General features: G+C 40.3%; 1 protein-coding gene across 17 annotated transcripts in view; it reads left to right on the top strand.

Moving 5' to 3' along the window:
• LOC116967094 (activating transcription factor 7-interacting protein 1-like) overlaps positions 1-17,368 on the top strand; it is a 102,626-nt gene that overhangs the window by 28,686 nt on the left and 56,572 nt on the right. For 4 of the 17 annotated variants that reach the window (XM_033013575.1, XM_033013576.1, XM_033013577.1 and 1 more), the window contains one exon: positions 3,799-3,847. The exons of 7 other annotated variants lie outside the window; for them this stretch is intronic. The gene's annotated coding sequence lies outside the window, so the exon portion shown is untranslated. Of the gene's footprint in view, positions 1-3,798; positions 3,848-4,473; positions 4,582-5,633; positions 5,718-17,368 lie in introns of all 17 variants that reach the window. 6 more of the 17 variants (XM_033013578.1, XM_033013579.1, XM_033013580.1 and 3 more) reach the window with 3 other exon arrangements.

Here is a 17,368-nt window from a genome sequence, read left to right as displayed (position 1 = left end):
AGGACTGAATAATGAAATATAATTAATACTTTGTAACTTTGTCAATACCCTATGCGTGGCGACTCTGCATACCATGTGTATGGTCTGCAAAACAGAATTTTCACTGACATGTCACATGATAATGAAGTATCAATCAATCAATTTGTTTATTGTCACGTGTACCGAGGTACAGTGAAAAGCTCTTTGTTGCATACTATCCAGTCAGCAGAAGACTATACATGATTGCAATCAAGCCGTCCACAGTTTACAGATACACAATAAAGTTTGGTGCAAGATAAAGTCCGATTAAAGATAGTCCAAGGCTCTCCAATGAGGTAGATGGTAGGTTAGGACCGCTTTCCAGTTGGTAATAGAATGGTTCAATTGTCAACAGCTGGGAAGAACCTGTCCCTGAATATGGAGGTATGCACTTTCTTACTTCTGTACCTCTTGCCTGGAAGGGGAGAAGAGGGAGACACCAATTATACTAGTGACCTTGCCGAGGTTGTGTCACGTGTCGATGGAGGTTGGTTTGCATGATGGTCTGAGCTGTGTCTACAATTCTCTGCAATTTTTTGCGATCTTGGATGGACTTCGTCTCAAACCATGCTGTGGCGCATTGCCATAAAATGCTTTCTGCAGCCCATCTGAAGACATAGTAAGCACGTTTATTGGCCAAGTGTTCACATACAAGGAATTTGCCTTGGTGCTCCGCCCACAAGTAACAACATGATATACAGTGACAGTAACGAATGACTCAGAAAACACTAAACATTAATAATAAAATATTAATGATAAAACACCATTGATCAAGCATGTGAAGCAACAAAATACCAGATCAAAGGGAGGCTACAGATTTTTGGCTGTTGAGTAGAGCAACTTCTCGTGGATAAAAACTTTTTATGTCTGGCTGTGGCAGCTTTGACAGTCCGGAGTCGCCTTCCAGAGGGAAGTGATTCAAGGAGCTTGTGGCCAGGGTGAGAGGGGTCGGAGATGATCTTGCCCGCTCCCTTCCTGGCCCTTTCAGTGAAGGGAAGGTTGCAGCCAATAACCTTCAGGTGTCGTGCTTGGTGGCTGAGCCGAACCAGACCATGATGGAGAAGGTGAGAACAGACTCTACGATGGCCGTGTAGAATTGGACCATCATCAACTCGGATAGGTGAGAGTTGTTGGGAGTGTGCCGAACCTCCTAAGCCTTCTTAGGAAGAAGAGGTGTTGGTGTGCATTTTTGGCCATTGCTTCAGTATGCCTGGTCCAGGACAAGTTGCTGGTGATATTTAATCCTAAGAACTTGAAGATATTAACCATGTCTACTTTGGCACCACTTCACTTCCTGAAGTCGATCACAAACTTCTTTGTCTTGCTGACATTGAGGGAAATGTTCTCGTCTTGGCACCAGGTTACGAGTTTCTTAAACTTCTTCTTGTACTCCGTCTCATCATTATCTGATATCCGGCCCACTATGGTGGTGTCGTTGCGAATTTGTAAATTAAGTTGGAGTCGGTGATAATGTGAAGCAATCGGGTTGGGACCAACCAGTTAGCGAGTTCGGTATTCTGAAAAACGCAAGGAATCGAAGGTCATATGCCATAAAGAAAAAGTGAACGAAGCGCTGGCTGAAGAAACTGTGTATAAGTTCTTATTTTTATTCATAATTAATGTGTAAAAATATATTTAATCTGAGGAACGGGGGTGCCAGATAGCGGGAGAGCGGGGTGTAACAACGAGAGAGAGGGGGCAGATGCGAGTGGGAGGAGCAAGCACACAGACCCGCACCTCATCCGCAGCCAGGATCGAACCTCGACACCTCCGGCCGCCTCCGGACAGGGATAGGACGCCCGGGAGGGGACGTTGACGGCCCAGCAGCAACTCAACAGCGCCTGCAGCGTCGGAGACCCGACACCGACCCCACGGAGCAGCACGAAGCATAAAGCACTCACCGAAGCATTAAACGACAAAATCATCGTAGCTTTATACAAAGGAACAATAAATACAACTAGGTTGAAAGCAGTATTTTCTTACCTAGAAAAATCAAAGCTGGAAAATACGAATGAAACGAAGGTCTGATAACACAGCAGATCCGCTAACGACAATGAGTATGATGAGTGACCTATGACCTGGGCATGCGCAGTCGGAATACCGAACTCGCTTATTGATAAATGTGAGAAACTTTATTTTGCAACATATCTTTTGTTCAGTCCTTGAAATTTTGAAATATTCGTATTTCAGCCGACTTTCCTTCATTGTAATATTTGTGGCCACAGAAAATAATTACATTAATTATTTCACAGCTTTAAGTGTTTATTCAGATTCTGGGGGAAATTGTAATCTTTCAACTTGTACAATGTCCATTGAATTATTTTAAGAAAAGGGAAGTTTGTGTATTACAGTGCTTCTATATCATGTTCAGGAGTTATCGGGAGAAGGCAGGAGAATGGGGTTCGGAGGGCGAGATGATTGAATGGCGGAGCAGACTTGATGGGGCAAATTACCTAATTCTGCTCCTATCACTGAGCTTACAAACACCTGATTTATGTGCTCTGGAGTGAAACTTGAGGCTATGTAATCTCAGTTGGGCAAGAACCTCACTCTTAAAACAATTATTTCAACTTCTATGTAAAGTCAAATCGATCCATAGTGATAGGTGTATTAAAGTGTATTGAATGCATTTTGCTCATATAAAATGAGTCATTCAACTAAATTGGATTTTTTTTTTTTTGCTGCATTTGCTCTCCAATTTTGATATATTTCTGACTCCGTTGACTAATTTGCTGGGTTATATTTCCAAGGATTCAAGTCTTTAAGACCATGTGGTTTCTGTTAATTCAAGTCAATATTGGCAGCTGTTGGAACCACTGGTGACATCCAAGATACCCACATTGGGAAATATATACTTCCAGGTGGTTAACAATTAGCAGTAGAAAAACCATAAGGCATTTTTCGGGGGGGGGGGGGTTCCTGACTCTGAAGCAAACTACATGCGTTCTACTTCTACAGTCTGATTAGATATCAAGCATTATAGACACGCATCTGAGACGTGTAAAGGACATTTAACCATTGTCTTACTTAATTCTTTAAAATACCCTGAAGGTACTCGGGAGTGGAGAGAGTGTTCTTACAGGTATGATCAATACAGTGAAATCTCTAAAATTAATCCTGAGATTTGTAGCAACGATATATCATTAATTGCTCTAATCTATCAAAGTTTAGACAAATTGTGTAAACTCACATTCTTACTGTCCAAATTTTTGTCCAAATACTTTACAGGTGATTTGTAGTTAAATAATTAAATTCACTTGCTATGATGAAAGTTTACAACTGAAAATTCTTCACAACAGACAGGACAAAACAGTCACTAATAATTTAAGTTATGTATAGTTGTTGCGCAATATTGAGCAACACAATTTGAAAGGCCAGATTTTATAAATTTACAAGTGAAAACAAAAACACTGGAGTTACTCAGCAGGTCTGGCTACATTTGTGGAGAGAGGGAAATACAGTTCAGGATCTGAAACATTAACTCTTGTTTCCCTCTCCGCACGTGCTGCCTGACTTACTTTCAGTATTTTTTGTTTTAATTTTAAACTTCTAGCAGCCTTCTGTATTTTGCTGTTTGTTTTTGGAATCCCGTCAGTATACTTGGTGAAACTTTATATTCTCAACACTCTGTAATAACAGTTAGTGGGTTGAATAAAATTCAACTATATTCTTGACACTGATGTGTTAATAAGATGTGTCTGTTGCATGTTTATTCTCTGTTGAACATTGCTTATTAAAATGCTTTGTTAGAGTCTAAAGTTATTTCCTAATTTCTTTCAGGACGGACCAAAGTGTAACACTGAATGGTCTGCTTGAAATAAACCAAAAGGTACGGTAGTATTTCTATGTTTATGTTAGCAAACAAAATTTGCTATTGCATAAGCGTGTCATGTTTTTCTCTCAGGATGACACAAAGGAGCTGCTCAAATTATGCATACCTGTGCCCTTTTTCATGCCCCCGTTCAACTGGCATTTGTGTGAGCCCAGATAAGAGCATCATTTCTGAGCCTCTTCCTGTTCTTGTCCCACGAATTCACTTTTCAGCATGGATTACTGGGTGGTCAGAAGTAGCAATTCTAAATGACATTTGCCAGTACTTTATACATTGCATTTATTTGCTGAGCCAGTGCAGAACCACCATATTCAATTGAATAAGATGTGCTCTGAAGTTAATCTTAACTTGCGAAAGGCTGGGGAAGTTTCAATTGCAATATCTTGAGCGCAATTGTTTTTTTGTGCTCTTTTGCATGTGAACTCTTGAGGACTTTTTTTCAGCAACTGGATTGGTAGTGTCAATGTATGTACCCAGTTATTATTGTTGGAAGGAAGCATATGATATATAAGGAAAATGAAATTCAAAATCTTCTTGGTGGATGAAGTTTGGTTCTTAACATGCAGGTATGGGTGATGTGCAATGGAAACTTTACTGATCAGTAATCTGAAATTACTTTGTAGGAGCCACTGGTGGAATGAATCGTAGACCACCTTCTGACTTGTGTTATATCCAAACTGAACTCGGATGTCCATTCCACTTTGACGCATTTGCTATCTGAAATCAAAACGGTATTTTACAAAGATGTGAAAGGAAAAAGCAAAAAAGGCATTGTTTTTTAAATAATAATTTGAGTGTTGTGGGACAAGCAAACAATTGAACTACTCTCCATACTTGAATCTCGCAGTGTATGTAAGAATCCTACAGACATTAAAATTACGTTAATCAGATGTTTTACTGAATTGATGGAAAAATTAATACATGCAAATATTGGGTTCAAGTTGAGACTCCTGTATTTTCTTTCCTTTTCAAATGACTCGTATTGACATTCAAAATGGCTCCTTGTCCAAATTGGGGAAAACATTTTGAGATCATCATTAAATAAAATCAATGCTTTTGTGTCATTGCAACAGAATTTTGCATCCATGTCATAAGACTAGTTTAAAATATATTTCTTGATCAGGTGTGTGTGGTTGATGGGGTGATGAACGTCATTAGCAGCAAAAGCAAGAGTATTTCATTGGATACATTTAATTATTTTTTGAACCACCATGCACAAAGTGGCACAAAGTCTAAAGCGTATAACTTTAATGTGAAAGGAGCAAACTTTAAAGGAGATGTGCAGCGCAGATCTTTACAGGGAGGGTGATGGGTGCCTGGAAAGTGCTGCCAGGGTGGTGGAGGAGGCAGATATGAAAGTGGCATTTGAGATGATTTTTTTTGTAGTTGCATGGATATGCAGGGAGTGATATGGATCACTTAGTCAGATGCAATTAGTTCAGCGAGATCGTGTTTGACATGGTTAGCACTTTATGAGCCAAAAGGCCTATTCTTGTGCTGTACTTTTCTACATTCTAAGCCTTTTATCATAATGGAGTATATCTCAGCATGTGCCAGTACACTATAAAATAAATATCTCCATTCTGATCTTTCATGAAAGTGGCCTGGCACCTTGACACATGGAATGCATCTGCATGCCCATATTTTAAAGTGTAAACATATCTATAAAATCCGCTTTCTGGATGCTGTTACACTAATTTAATTATGAAGCATTGGTTAAATGGCAAAATCAAGGATGTCACATGTTTAATTCCTGATCTATTCTGACTTAATATAATTTCAGCCAATGTATTTATCTTCATCTCTGTGGACATGAATTCTACAGAAAAATAGTTACGCTCATTGGCCTGGAACTTAACCTGCTTTGGTAAGATTTTCTCAAACATTCTGCTGACTTTTGTCTAGACTTATCGAGGAATAATAAATGCATATCTGGAAAGGAGGAAGAAAATTCTAGCGTCGGATAGAGGGCATATGAATTTCACTTGGGCACCTTTCTATTTTGTGTGTGAATTTGCCATTTAAGTGAATCAGATTTTGTAACCTGAAACGTGCCCTTTTTCCACTTTATCCCATTAGCAAAAGAGCAAGAAACATAAGGTAGCTTCAAATTGCACACTAAATGGACGGTTACATTCACTGCACCAGTATCCCTTAATTTTCCAGCATGATTATACTGTAGGAACATGGTCATCACAAAAATGGCACCATTACTGTTCTTCCAGTGAGCACCAAGTACTAAACGCACAGAACGATAAAATCATGCTTTCGTGCTCCAGTAAACTTGGCCGCATCTACTATTTCAAACAGAATTTATGGTTTTGAATTAAACACCAATCATTCTTTTTGGATGGATAGAACACATCTACAACCCTTGACCTTGGACTATTAAACTGAACAGTGCTGGAAATACACAGCAAGACAGACAGTGTCTGTGGAGAGAGAAATAGAATGTTGAAAGGGTATTAACTTGAAACATTAACTCTGTTTTTCTCTCCACAGATGCTGCCAGACCTGAGTATTTCTGGTCTTTTCTGCTTTTATTTGAAATTCATCTGCAAAATTTGCTTTTTGGGATTAAACCATCCTCTATCATATTTTGTTCCTGATCTCTCTTCACAGCTGTGTTTCTCATTAACTGCCATTATTAGTGCTGACTTGTACAGCTCTCAACAAAATACTAAATTGTTTTTATGCTTCCTGCATCTGTATTAGGTTTGTACAGAATCTCCCAATTTGTTTTATTTCTCCAATTTGAGCTTAGGGGTGGGGTGGAATGGGGCTGATATTTATATTGGATAACCTAAAAAAAAAATTTAAACATGCAAGTAGATCACTGCTGATGTGCTGGAGAGGTTCAAATTTTGGCAGTATTCATCAAAGATATGCAGTAACATTTTTTGAGGAAAATACAGTCTTAAGAGCCTGTACCAAATGAAAATCCAAATATAGCAAATGAAACAGTTTAAATAGTTCTGTTCCTTAAGTGAGCACCATACAACAGGTAGCATTCATTCTTTTGATTCAGCCTTGTTTCCTATTCTCAACACTTGCAATGTAAGAAGAAATGAGTGCAGAACCTGTATCTTGCTGATCGTGGAAGACTGTTTCCCTTCTGCTTTTCTATTTGTTTTTTCCTAATTCACCTTGCCTTCTATCATATTTTATTTCGCTGACATATTCTTCAGCAAACTTGATTGGGTATTGACTTTACAAATCATAACATTACTTGATGTCCTTAATTATTTGCCTTTCTTATGCTGTTTAATATTATTCTAAATTTAATTTGGGTTGGAAGGTAAGCTTTTCACATGCCTCCAATTGCCTTGCTCTTTTCCTTTGTTTAAACATCTCTGCATTTGCTGCTGCAGTGAGAAACCAAAGACCTGCCCAGGTTGACAGAATTTTGATACTCTCCAATCTTGCAATTCGCGGATGATTTTTGTCTTTGGTTTCAGAAAATCTTCTTTTGACAGTCAAAGGCAATGAGCCCAAATATTGATGCCCACTGATCGTCACACCTCATGGGCATGGGGTGGGGAGGGGAGAATAGCACTGCTGCTTTACAACTTGGATGGACCTGGCTGATCTTGATCGTGGGCGCCCTGTGTGGAATTTGCACGTAATCCTGTGACTGGATCCAGTTTCTGCTGAATGGTCAACATCACAAAGATACATTGGTGGATTAATTGGCAAACTATCCATTCATGTAGTAAGTATTAAAATCAATGGTGATTTGATGGGAATTTGAGGGAATAAAAGTAATCAACAACCTCCCAGACAGCCATGATCCATTGCAATTCACCTACTGCTGCAACAAGTACACGACAGATGCATCTCCTTGCCTCTACATTCATCCCTGGAACATCCAGGTAACAATAACAGTTGTGTCAGACTACAGTTCTGCGTTTATTGACTACATTTCTGCCTTCAATACCATAATGCCAGCCAAACTCGTCTCCCAATTCCTGGTCCTAGGAGTCAGCAGCTAGATCCTTAACTTCCTGACACATAGACCACAATCGATGAGGATAGGGGACAAAAGAAAATTATCGGCGATAATTCGCAACACCCTGCAAGGATTGACCATTTTTTAGCTTTGGAAAAATTCCTTTGTTGTTTTAGCAGTATGTTTAGGACCATTGTCTTGCTGTAGAAAGAACTGCCGGCTAATGAGTTTTGAGGCATTTGTTTGAACTTGAGCTGATAGGATGTGTCTATGGACATCAGGATTCATTATGCTACTACCATCAGCAGTTATATCATCAATGAAGATAGGTGAACCAGTACCTTCAGCAGCCATACATGCCCAGGCTATAACACCCCCACCACCGTGTTTTACAGATGAGGTGAATGCTTTGGATCTTGGGCAGCTCCTTCTCTGCTCCATACTTTGCTCTTGCCATCACTCTGATATGTTAATCTTCGCCTCATCCATCCACAAGACCTTTGTCCAGAACTAGTTGCTCCTTTAAGTACTTCTTGGCAAACTAACCTGGCCATCCTATTTTTGTGGCTAACCAGTAGATTCATCTTGCAGTGTAGCCTCTGTATTTCTTCTGTGGACAGTAGTCAGTGACAAATTGATACCTGACTCCCGAAGAGTGTTTCTGATCTGTCTGTCAGGTGTTTGGGGATTTTTCTTTATTATAGAGAGAAATTCTTCTGTCATCAGCTGTGGAGGTCTTCCTTGGCTTGCCAGTCCCTTTGCGATTAGTAAGCTCACCAGTGTTCTCTTTCTTCTTAATGATGTTCCAAACAGTTAATTTTGGTAAGCCTGAGGTTTGGCTGATGTCTCAACAGTTTTATTCTTGTTTCTCAGTCTCATAAAGGCTTATTTAACTTTAATTGGTACAACTTTGGTCCTCATGTTGATAAACAGCATTAAAAGTTTCCAACGGTAAAGGAAAGACTGGAGGAAAGACTAGGCGCTGAGAGCTCTCTTATACTTGCATTAAAGAGGCAATTAAACACACCTGAGCAATTACAAACAGGTGTGAAGCCATGTGTCGCAAACATGATGTCCTGAAATGGGGAGACTATGTATAAACACAGCTGTAATTTCGACATGGTGAAACCAAAATGTATAAAAATAACCTTGAATGAAATCTGACCATGTTCACTTTAACTAATTTTTTTCTATTACAAATCTCAAACTGTGGAGTACAGAGGCAAATAAATAACTGATGGGTCTTTGTTTCAAACCTTATGGGGGGAACCTACTCTGCATTCACAACTCTGCAGCCAAATTCTACTCTATCTCCATTTACAATGACATTACTACAATGGGCCGGATCTCAAAAAATTTTGAGATGAAATACAGGAAGGAGACAGGAAGCAGAGTAACACGATGTCATGACACCTCTGTCTCTCTCAAGGTCAGAAAAAAGGAACTAGTTGTCGACTTCAGGAAGCTGAGTGGTGTATACACTACAGCCTGTATCAATGGTGCCGAAGTAGAGATTGTTGAGAGCTTCAAGTTTCCAGGTGTAAATATCATTCACAATTTGGTCTGATCCAACCACATTGATGTGCGGCCAAGAAACCACCCATGCTTCTTACTACTTCCTCGGAAGGCTAAGAAGATTTAACATGTCTCAATTAACTCTTACCAATTTCTACATATGCACCATAGAAAACATCCTAAGTAGATGCATCACAGCTTGGTATGGCAACTTCTCTGCCCTAAACTGCAAGAAATTACAGAATTGTGAATGCAGTCCACCATGCAAACTAGTCTAACCTTTGGCTTAATTGATTCCAATGATACAATGCTGCCTCTGAAAAGTAGCCTGCATAATCAAGGATCATTCACACCTCGGTTATTCTCTCTTCGCATCTCCTGTTTGGGCAGAAGATACATAAGCACGAAAGCTACCAGATTTAAAATCAGCTTCTTAGCTGGTGTTATAAGATTCTAGCACGGACCTCTATGCTAAGAATGAATTCCAATCTATCTGGTTGTGGCTCTTGCAGTTTTTTTTAATCTGTACTTTTCTTTGTAGGTGTAATACTATATCCTACAGTCTGTTTATTTTATCTTTTGCACTACCTATGTACTTGTGTATACCGGGACAGCTTGGAAATCGAAAGTTTCAATTGTATCTTGGTGCATGTGACAATAATAAAATGTTGGGGCTACAAGAAAATAAGTTGGTAAAATGCAATTGGTAGAATTGTAGAAAATAATCACTTGTGCTCTTTCCCAGGGCAAACATTGCTTTAATCATCATAATTACATTGATTTCAGTTTCCATTATTTAAGTTGCAGTTGTAGCCCTTTTCACCCTTTCACATCATATCTGGCCAGCCCTTTGTCTTTAATGTGCTGTTATGCCAGTTGTACTACTATGATAGTTGGGAAGGCCATATTATTAAGGACTAAAATGCAGACAGGGATTATTGAGAGTATCTTTTATTCTTTATTGTTTTACTTGTAAAGCCAATGAACCTCATATACAGTGGCTTGCAAAAGTTTTCATACCCTTGAACTTTTCCACATTTTGTCACGTTACAACCACAAACGTAAATGTATTTTATTGGGATTTTATGTGATAGACCAACACAAAGTGGTGCATAATTGTGAAGTGGAAGGAAAATGATACATGGTTTTCAAATTTTTTTACAAATAAAAAACTGAAAAGTGTGGCGTGCAAAAGTATTCAGCCCCCCTGAGTCAATACTTTGTAGAACCACCTTTCGCTGCAATTACAGCTGCAAGGGTATTGGGGTATGTCTCTACCAGCTTTGCACATCTAGAGACTGAAATTTTTGCCCATTCTTCTTTGCAAAATAGCTCAAGCTCAGTCAGATTGGATGGAGAGCGTCTGTGAACAGCAATTTTCAAGTCTTGCCAGAGATTCTCAAATGGATTTAGGTCTGGACTTTGACTGGGCCATTCTAACACATGAATATGCTTTGATCTAAACCATTCCATTGTAACTCTGGCTGTATGTTTAGGATCGTTGTCCTGCTGGAAGGTGAACCTCCGCCCCAGTCTCAAGTCTTTTGCAGACTCTAACAGGTATTCTTCCAAGATTGCCCTGTATTTGGCTCCATCCATCTTCCCATCAACTCTGACCATCTTCCCTGTCCTTGCTGAAGAAAAGCATCCCCACAGCATGATGCTGCCACCACCATGTTTCACAGTGGGGATGGTATGTTCAGGGTGATGTGCAGTGTTAGTTTTCCGCCACACATAGCGTTTTGCATTTAGGCCAAAAACTTCAATTTTGGTCTCATCTGACCAGAGCGCCTTCCTCCACATGTTTGCTGTGTCCCCCACATGGCTTGTGGCAAACTGCAAACGGGACTTATTATGGCTTTTTTTTTTCAACAATGGCTTTCTTCTTGCCACTCTTCCATAAAGGCCCGATTTGTGGAGTGCACGACTAATAGTTGTCCTGTGGACAGATTCTCCCACCTGAGCTGTGGATCTCTGCAGCTCCTCCAGAGTTACCATGGGCCTCTTGGCTGCTTCTCTGATCAATGCTCTCCTTGCCCGGCCTGTCAGTTTAGGTGGACGGCCATGTCTTGGTAGGTTTGCAGTTGTGCCATACTCTTTCCATTTTCGGATGATGGATTGAACAGTGCTCCGTGAGATGTTCAAAGCTTGGGATATTTTTTTATAACCTAACCCTGCTTTAAACATCTCCACAACTTTATCCCTGACCTGTCTGGTGTGTTCCTTGGGCTTCATGATGCTGTTTGTTCACTAATGTTCTCTAACAAACCTCTGAGGCCTTCACAGAACAGCTGTATTTATACTGAGATTAGATTACACACAAGTGGACTCTATTTACTAATTAGGTGACTTCTGAAGGCAATTGGTTGCACTGGATTTTATTTAGGGGTATCAGAGTAAAGGGGGCTGAATACTTTTGCACGCCACACTTTTCAGTTTTTTATTTGTAAAAAAATTTGAAAACCAAGTATCATTTTCCTTCCACTTCACAATTATGCGCCACTTTGTGTTGGTCTATCACATAAAATCCCAATAAAATACATTTACGTTTGTGGTTGTAACGTTACAAAATGTGGAAAAGTTCAAGGGGTATGAATACTTTTGCAAGCCACTGTACATACGTGCATGCGATATGGTACCTTTTAATGTTTAACTGAAATGGCATTATCCTTTAATTTGACTACACTGTACGGTTAACAGCACATGTCATTGCAGCCAGACATACACTGTATCAAACACACACGCAAGTGATTTTTAAAGTAGTTTTTAGCTAATTGGTATTCCAATGAAATGTCACTGAAATTCAACAATGCAACGGAGAACTTGATGGTTCTGTGTAGTTAGTTCATAAATTCTGGGAGAAGAATATGGCCATCTGGCCTATCAGGTCTACTCCGCCATTCAATCATGGCTGATCTATTTTTCCCTCAACCCCATTCTCCTGCTTTTGCCCCATAACTTCTGACACCCTTACTAATCAATTGTAGTAATCCACTAAATTGATCCTGAGATTTTGGGTTGTTTGTATTTTGTTTGTAAATATGCTTTATTTTACCTGATGATCTGAATACTATTGTAATTATTTGACACCGAAGTGAATGCTTCAACACACATTATTTTGCCATAAATACTTGTTTAAAAACAAAAATCAACAAAGCTATAACAGTACAACTTCTTTAAATTTCTCTTTCTATAAGATTTAAATGTTTGCATTAAGAACTCAAAGTGGACAGTGTGTCCTGTGGTTTGTGTAGAAGCAGGCCTTCTGCTTGTTAAAAGTAGATCAGTAATTAAGTTGCATGTTTTGCTTAAAAAGTGGCATGAAAATGGATTTTCACAGAATAAATTAGTTGTAATGAAAAAGCTGTTACACTAAAATGATATGCATCAGGGGTTGGCTGGCCTTCATGTTTGCTTTTTGTTGATTTATTAGATAATTAACCTTATGACATTAACGTGTAGCACTTGAATACTAACTGGTTGCGTGTTGAACTAATTAAATTGAACATGTAGTTTAATAAGACTTGAATGCATTTTGTAACCGTTCTATAGTCATTGTTTTCAATATTGACTAGATAAGCTACCTGATGCCCTCTGTGCTTTGTACCATAACCTTCAATATCGAGGTAAAAAAAACAAATAAAACAGTAAAGGAGCATGCAGTTCAAAATTCAATTAGGTGAGGAAATAGGTTCCTTCTAAAAGGTGTTAAACAACAATAATGCCATCTTTTGGATCAACTGTTTTGAATAATTATTTTAGGAGAGCGAGTAATAAAACAAAATCATATTTTTCCCAATTATTGGTTTGTGGTATGAGTTTTTATCTGAAAGTTCTAGCACCACCATGTTTCAGTAAATCCTGGATACATCTTAAAAGTAATAGGAATACCAACCTGCCAAACTTGTTTTGAGTTTTATTAAGGAATAAAACAATATCTTGAAGTCATTGTTCTCATCTTTCTCATTCCTTCAAGGGTGAATTGTTTCCTCTCCGATCCATGATTTTTAAAATTGAGATGGTTAATGAGGCTTATGTTGGATCTACAAACTCTGCTACAGGAGATGTTTGTAGTGAAGGGATGGTAGAGGAAATGGTGTACTCTTTTGCAGCTTCCACTAATCCTTGTACTTTTGATATGGAGACTAGATTTTCAGTTACCATGATGCACCTCTGTCTTGGTTTTTGGATGAGGATTTCCATGAGTCATTAAGGATGCAATATTTTTTCTAAGGAAGCTTTGCGAATAAGCTTGAGGCATTTCCTCTTGGCTCCTGATAATCTCTTGCCATGCCAGAATTTATTATGGCTGTTTTGAGAGCCTGCAAGCATATGTCCCTCTCATCGATCGCTGAGCATAATGAGAGCCTCAGTCCTGGGTTGTTATTCTGAGAAAGAACTCTTAATGTTAGCTCATGTTTCTGTCAATGAATTTGGAAGACTTTGCAGGTTCCCCTGACGATTTGAGATGCTATATATAGTCTGTTTTTGAAGTTGGGGGGGGTCAGAATACCATGTACTTGGTGTCTGATTGAGGATAGCTGCCTACACTTTCATTTGGGCATTTTCAGGCAATGCAGGCCCACTGGAGACAGTAGTGAATTTCATCATCGATGTCCACCCTCACAAAGTAGTAATCATTAGGATATTAGTTTAGTTTGGATATACAGCATGGAAACGGACCCATTGGCTCACCAAGACCGCGTCGACCAGTCATCACCCGTGCACACAGTAGGTAATTCTACGCAATAGGGACAATTTAACCAACAAACCTGCACGTCTTTGGAATGTGGAAGGAAACCGGAGCACCCGGAGGAAACCCATGCAGTCACAGGGAGAATGTACAACTCCGTACAGACAGCATCCGTGGTCAAGATCGAACAGATGTTTATGGCATTGTAGCAGTAGCTATACTGCTTTGTCACTGCCCCGCGGCATATGGAAGCTTGGAAAATATGATATTTTCAGATCTTGTCATGGACTTGCTGTTAGTGAGGTGTCATATTGTACAGAATCTGAAGATATTTACAAGTTACAGTGCTGCAGTGATAAAGTTGGAGTGTTGAAATGATGACGGCTTTGAACATGTTCTGCACTAGGATTGTATTTGCGGTGAATCTATCAGTTCGAATTGCTGTTTCCGTGCTATTATGTAGATGACGTAGAATGGAAATGAATTGGAGAAGAGTCAAATTATAGAAGGATTCTTCAGTCATTGTTTAATATTCAGGGTTTTGAAAGGTTGAGAAAGACTATGTTGTTGATACTGCAGCCTGTGTTTCTCAAAGTCATTTTGAGGCATAATGAAGTTAATGTATCTCATGTTAACAAAATCCACATTGTGGTTTAGAGAGCACTTCTCAGGCCACCAGGAGAAAGCAATTAAGGAAGAAGACCCTGATGATGACTTAACTGGTAGCTGTTGTTGACTTGTGCCAGGCATACATGCTTGCAAACTCTTTCTCTCCAGGCCTTTCCTGCTGCCAATGCATGGTGCTGCAGAGTATTTGCCTTGTCAAGAATGTAATGGATTATACAAGAGGGCAGACCTGATCAACATTTACCGGTGTTCCTCAGTTTGTTTTGATTATTGTGAAATCATTCAAATTTATATCTGTGCACTTAATCACATGATGAACACTGCCCTTGTTGAAGTTGAATCCTGCAGGAAGACTGGTTGGAGTGTTAAAACACAACATAGCTCACCTTGTTTGCTAATCTACTTAATTAAAATGTACTTTACTAAAAATTCCTGTTTGTTAGAAAATGTATCATAATCGTAGCAGCAATACTTAATGCCTACAATTCTGAAACTATAAAGTGAAGATTCAATCTAAGGTGCATGAAACAACTTTGTAGATGTGTCTTTTTACAATCATGGAGATTTTGAGGAACAAGATTATTATTCAGTTTTTTACACCAATACACTGTTCTTAACAAAAATCTACCCATCATGTGAAACCTTATAAATAACAGATATAAATTAGGTAACTTCAAGACCAAAAGTCAAAAACTTATTTCATGCCAGACAAATCTTCATCGTTTTACCACCAATTCGGACACCAAAAATGTGACATTAAAAATTCTGCCACATTTAGCATGAATATTTAATTCCTCGAACGGCTTCTCTTGGTCCGGCTCGATCCAAACGTCGACCCCCAACTATCCTCTGAACAAGCCTGATTTCATCGTTGACTGCACCACGATAGTGTGGCACCAGGGCCTGATCTTGAAGCTCCTCCGCACCATTCCTGACCGTCACTTAGTGTGATTGCTTGCCAACCGCAGTTTTGTACTCAAGACCAGCTCCGAACCAGTGCTCTTGCACTCGTGTACAGTGTCGCTGAGTACACCACTCCAGCATGGTGCCGCAGTGCTCATACTAGCAAGCTGGACACCATCCTCAACGACAACATGCGGATCATCACCGGCTGCCTACGCCGACGGTGCTCGCAGGTATCGCACCCGCCAAGCTTCGCAGAGAGTACTTCACTCAGAGGCTGGTGTGCAAGGCCCATCAGATGCCAAACATCCTTTGCACCATCTCCCAGGACTCACAGCAACTGGGACCTCAACGCATGTCATCATCGCCCCTTCTCCCGTCACGCAGCGACCCTCTGTGGCTCCGTTTTCTACACACTAGGAGCATGGAGAACCAGCTGGGAACAGACATCGCGACCTCCTCAATTCACTGTTGCACCGAATACCACAGCCCCACCCGGCTCGGACCTACCCCGCAAAGAGTGGGTCGCCCTGAACTGGCTCCGTACAGAGGTCGGCCCGTTCAATGCCAACATGCATCGCTGGGGGCTGCATTCATCAGCAGCCTGCTTGTGTGGAGCAGACCAGCAAACAGCACAGCACGTCTTTTTCGACTGCTGTTGTCCTCCGCCCTCCCTATTTGAGAGAGGAAAATTTGAGTTGCAGTTAGCTTTGTAGTTCTTTGGTCAGAATACATTCATCGAATCAGACCGAGAACACGACTGATTGTCGTCCTGGAACTGCAGTAATTAATGCCATCAGATATCTTTTTTACACCATTAACATGTACAATGTAGCATTTTGTTCGCTCGTGTGTCAGACGACATTCTGCCATCACTTTGCCACAGCCAGTGCCATATCTGTGCCTCTGCGGAGATCGTCCGCAGTGCATGCTTCTCCGCCGCAAGTTAGTAGGTGGTTTACAATGTCATATGCTGCGGACAAGTCTACAAATACTGCACCTTTGATCAGCTTTCAGTCAAAGCCATCTTCAATGTGTTGAGTGAGGTTCAGCAGTGGTCCTGTTGTTGACTTTCCGTGGCGGAGCCCACCCAGTTCAGGTATCAAGACATCGTCTACATCCAGCGTGATGCAGTTCAGTATGCATGTTTCCATCAGTTTGTATGGGTGGCACAGCAGGGGTATAGGCCGGTAGCTGCTGGGAAGATTGGCATCTTTGCCTGGTTTTGGTAAACAACCATGGATTTCCGCCAGACTCGTGGAATGGAGCTGGTTGCTATGCAGATGTTAAACATTTCCAGCAGCCATTCTGGTGCTCTGGGACCCAGATGTTGCAACATCTCAGTTCTGATGTTGTCTAAGCCAGCTGCCTTGTTAGGTTTCATCACATTCAGGGCTTTGTTGAGTTCATCCATGGTGAAAGGTTGGATGTACCATTCGTCGTTTCGGTTGTTGCTATCAACAACCTTTGGGGGTGGAGGTTTCTTAACACTACTCTAGATGTTTGGCAACAACTGGTGAGCAACCTGGTTAGCAGTCATATTTCCACGTGGTTTACTGTGGGTGGGGTCATTACCGAGACATCCCAATGTCCCCATGCCTTCCTGCTGCTATGTCGTAAGTCTGTTTCTATTAGCTCCTACCATTGTCTGCATTTTGCCTCATTGAATCCATCTGTGAGCTGTTTCCCAATCTCAGCTGTTTTGTCTGCGAATGGATCTTCATCGAAAAGTTCTTCGTACATAAAGTCAGCAGTTTTAGCATCCACGTCTGTAATGTAGCATTGATTTGAGGGGACATATCCATAATATATACAATGCAGAAAAATGCAG

This window comes from Amblyraja radiata, chromosome 38 (assembly GCF_010909765.2).
Source record: "Amblyraja radiata isolate CabotCenter1 chromosome 38, sAmbRad1.1.pri, whole genome shotgun sequence".
In the NCBI taxonomy this organism is placed as follows: domain Eukaryota; kingdom Metazoa; phylum Chordata; class Chondrichthyes; order Rajiformes; family Rajidae; genus Amblyraja; species Amblyraja radiata.
The sequence above is the reverse complement of the archived record's forward strand: the minus strand, read 5'-3'. Positions and strand labels throughout refer to the sequence as shown.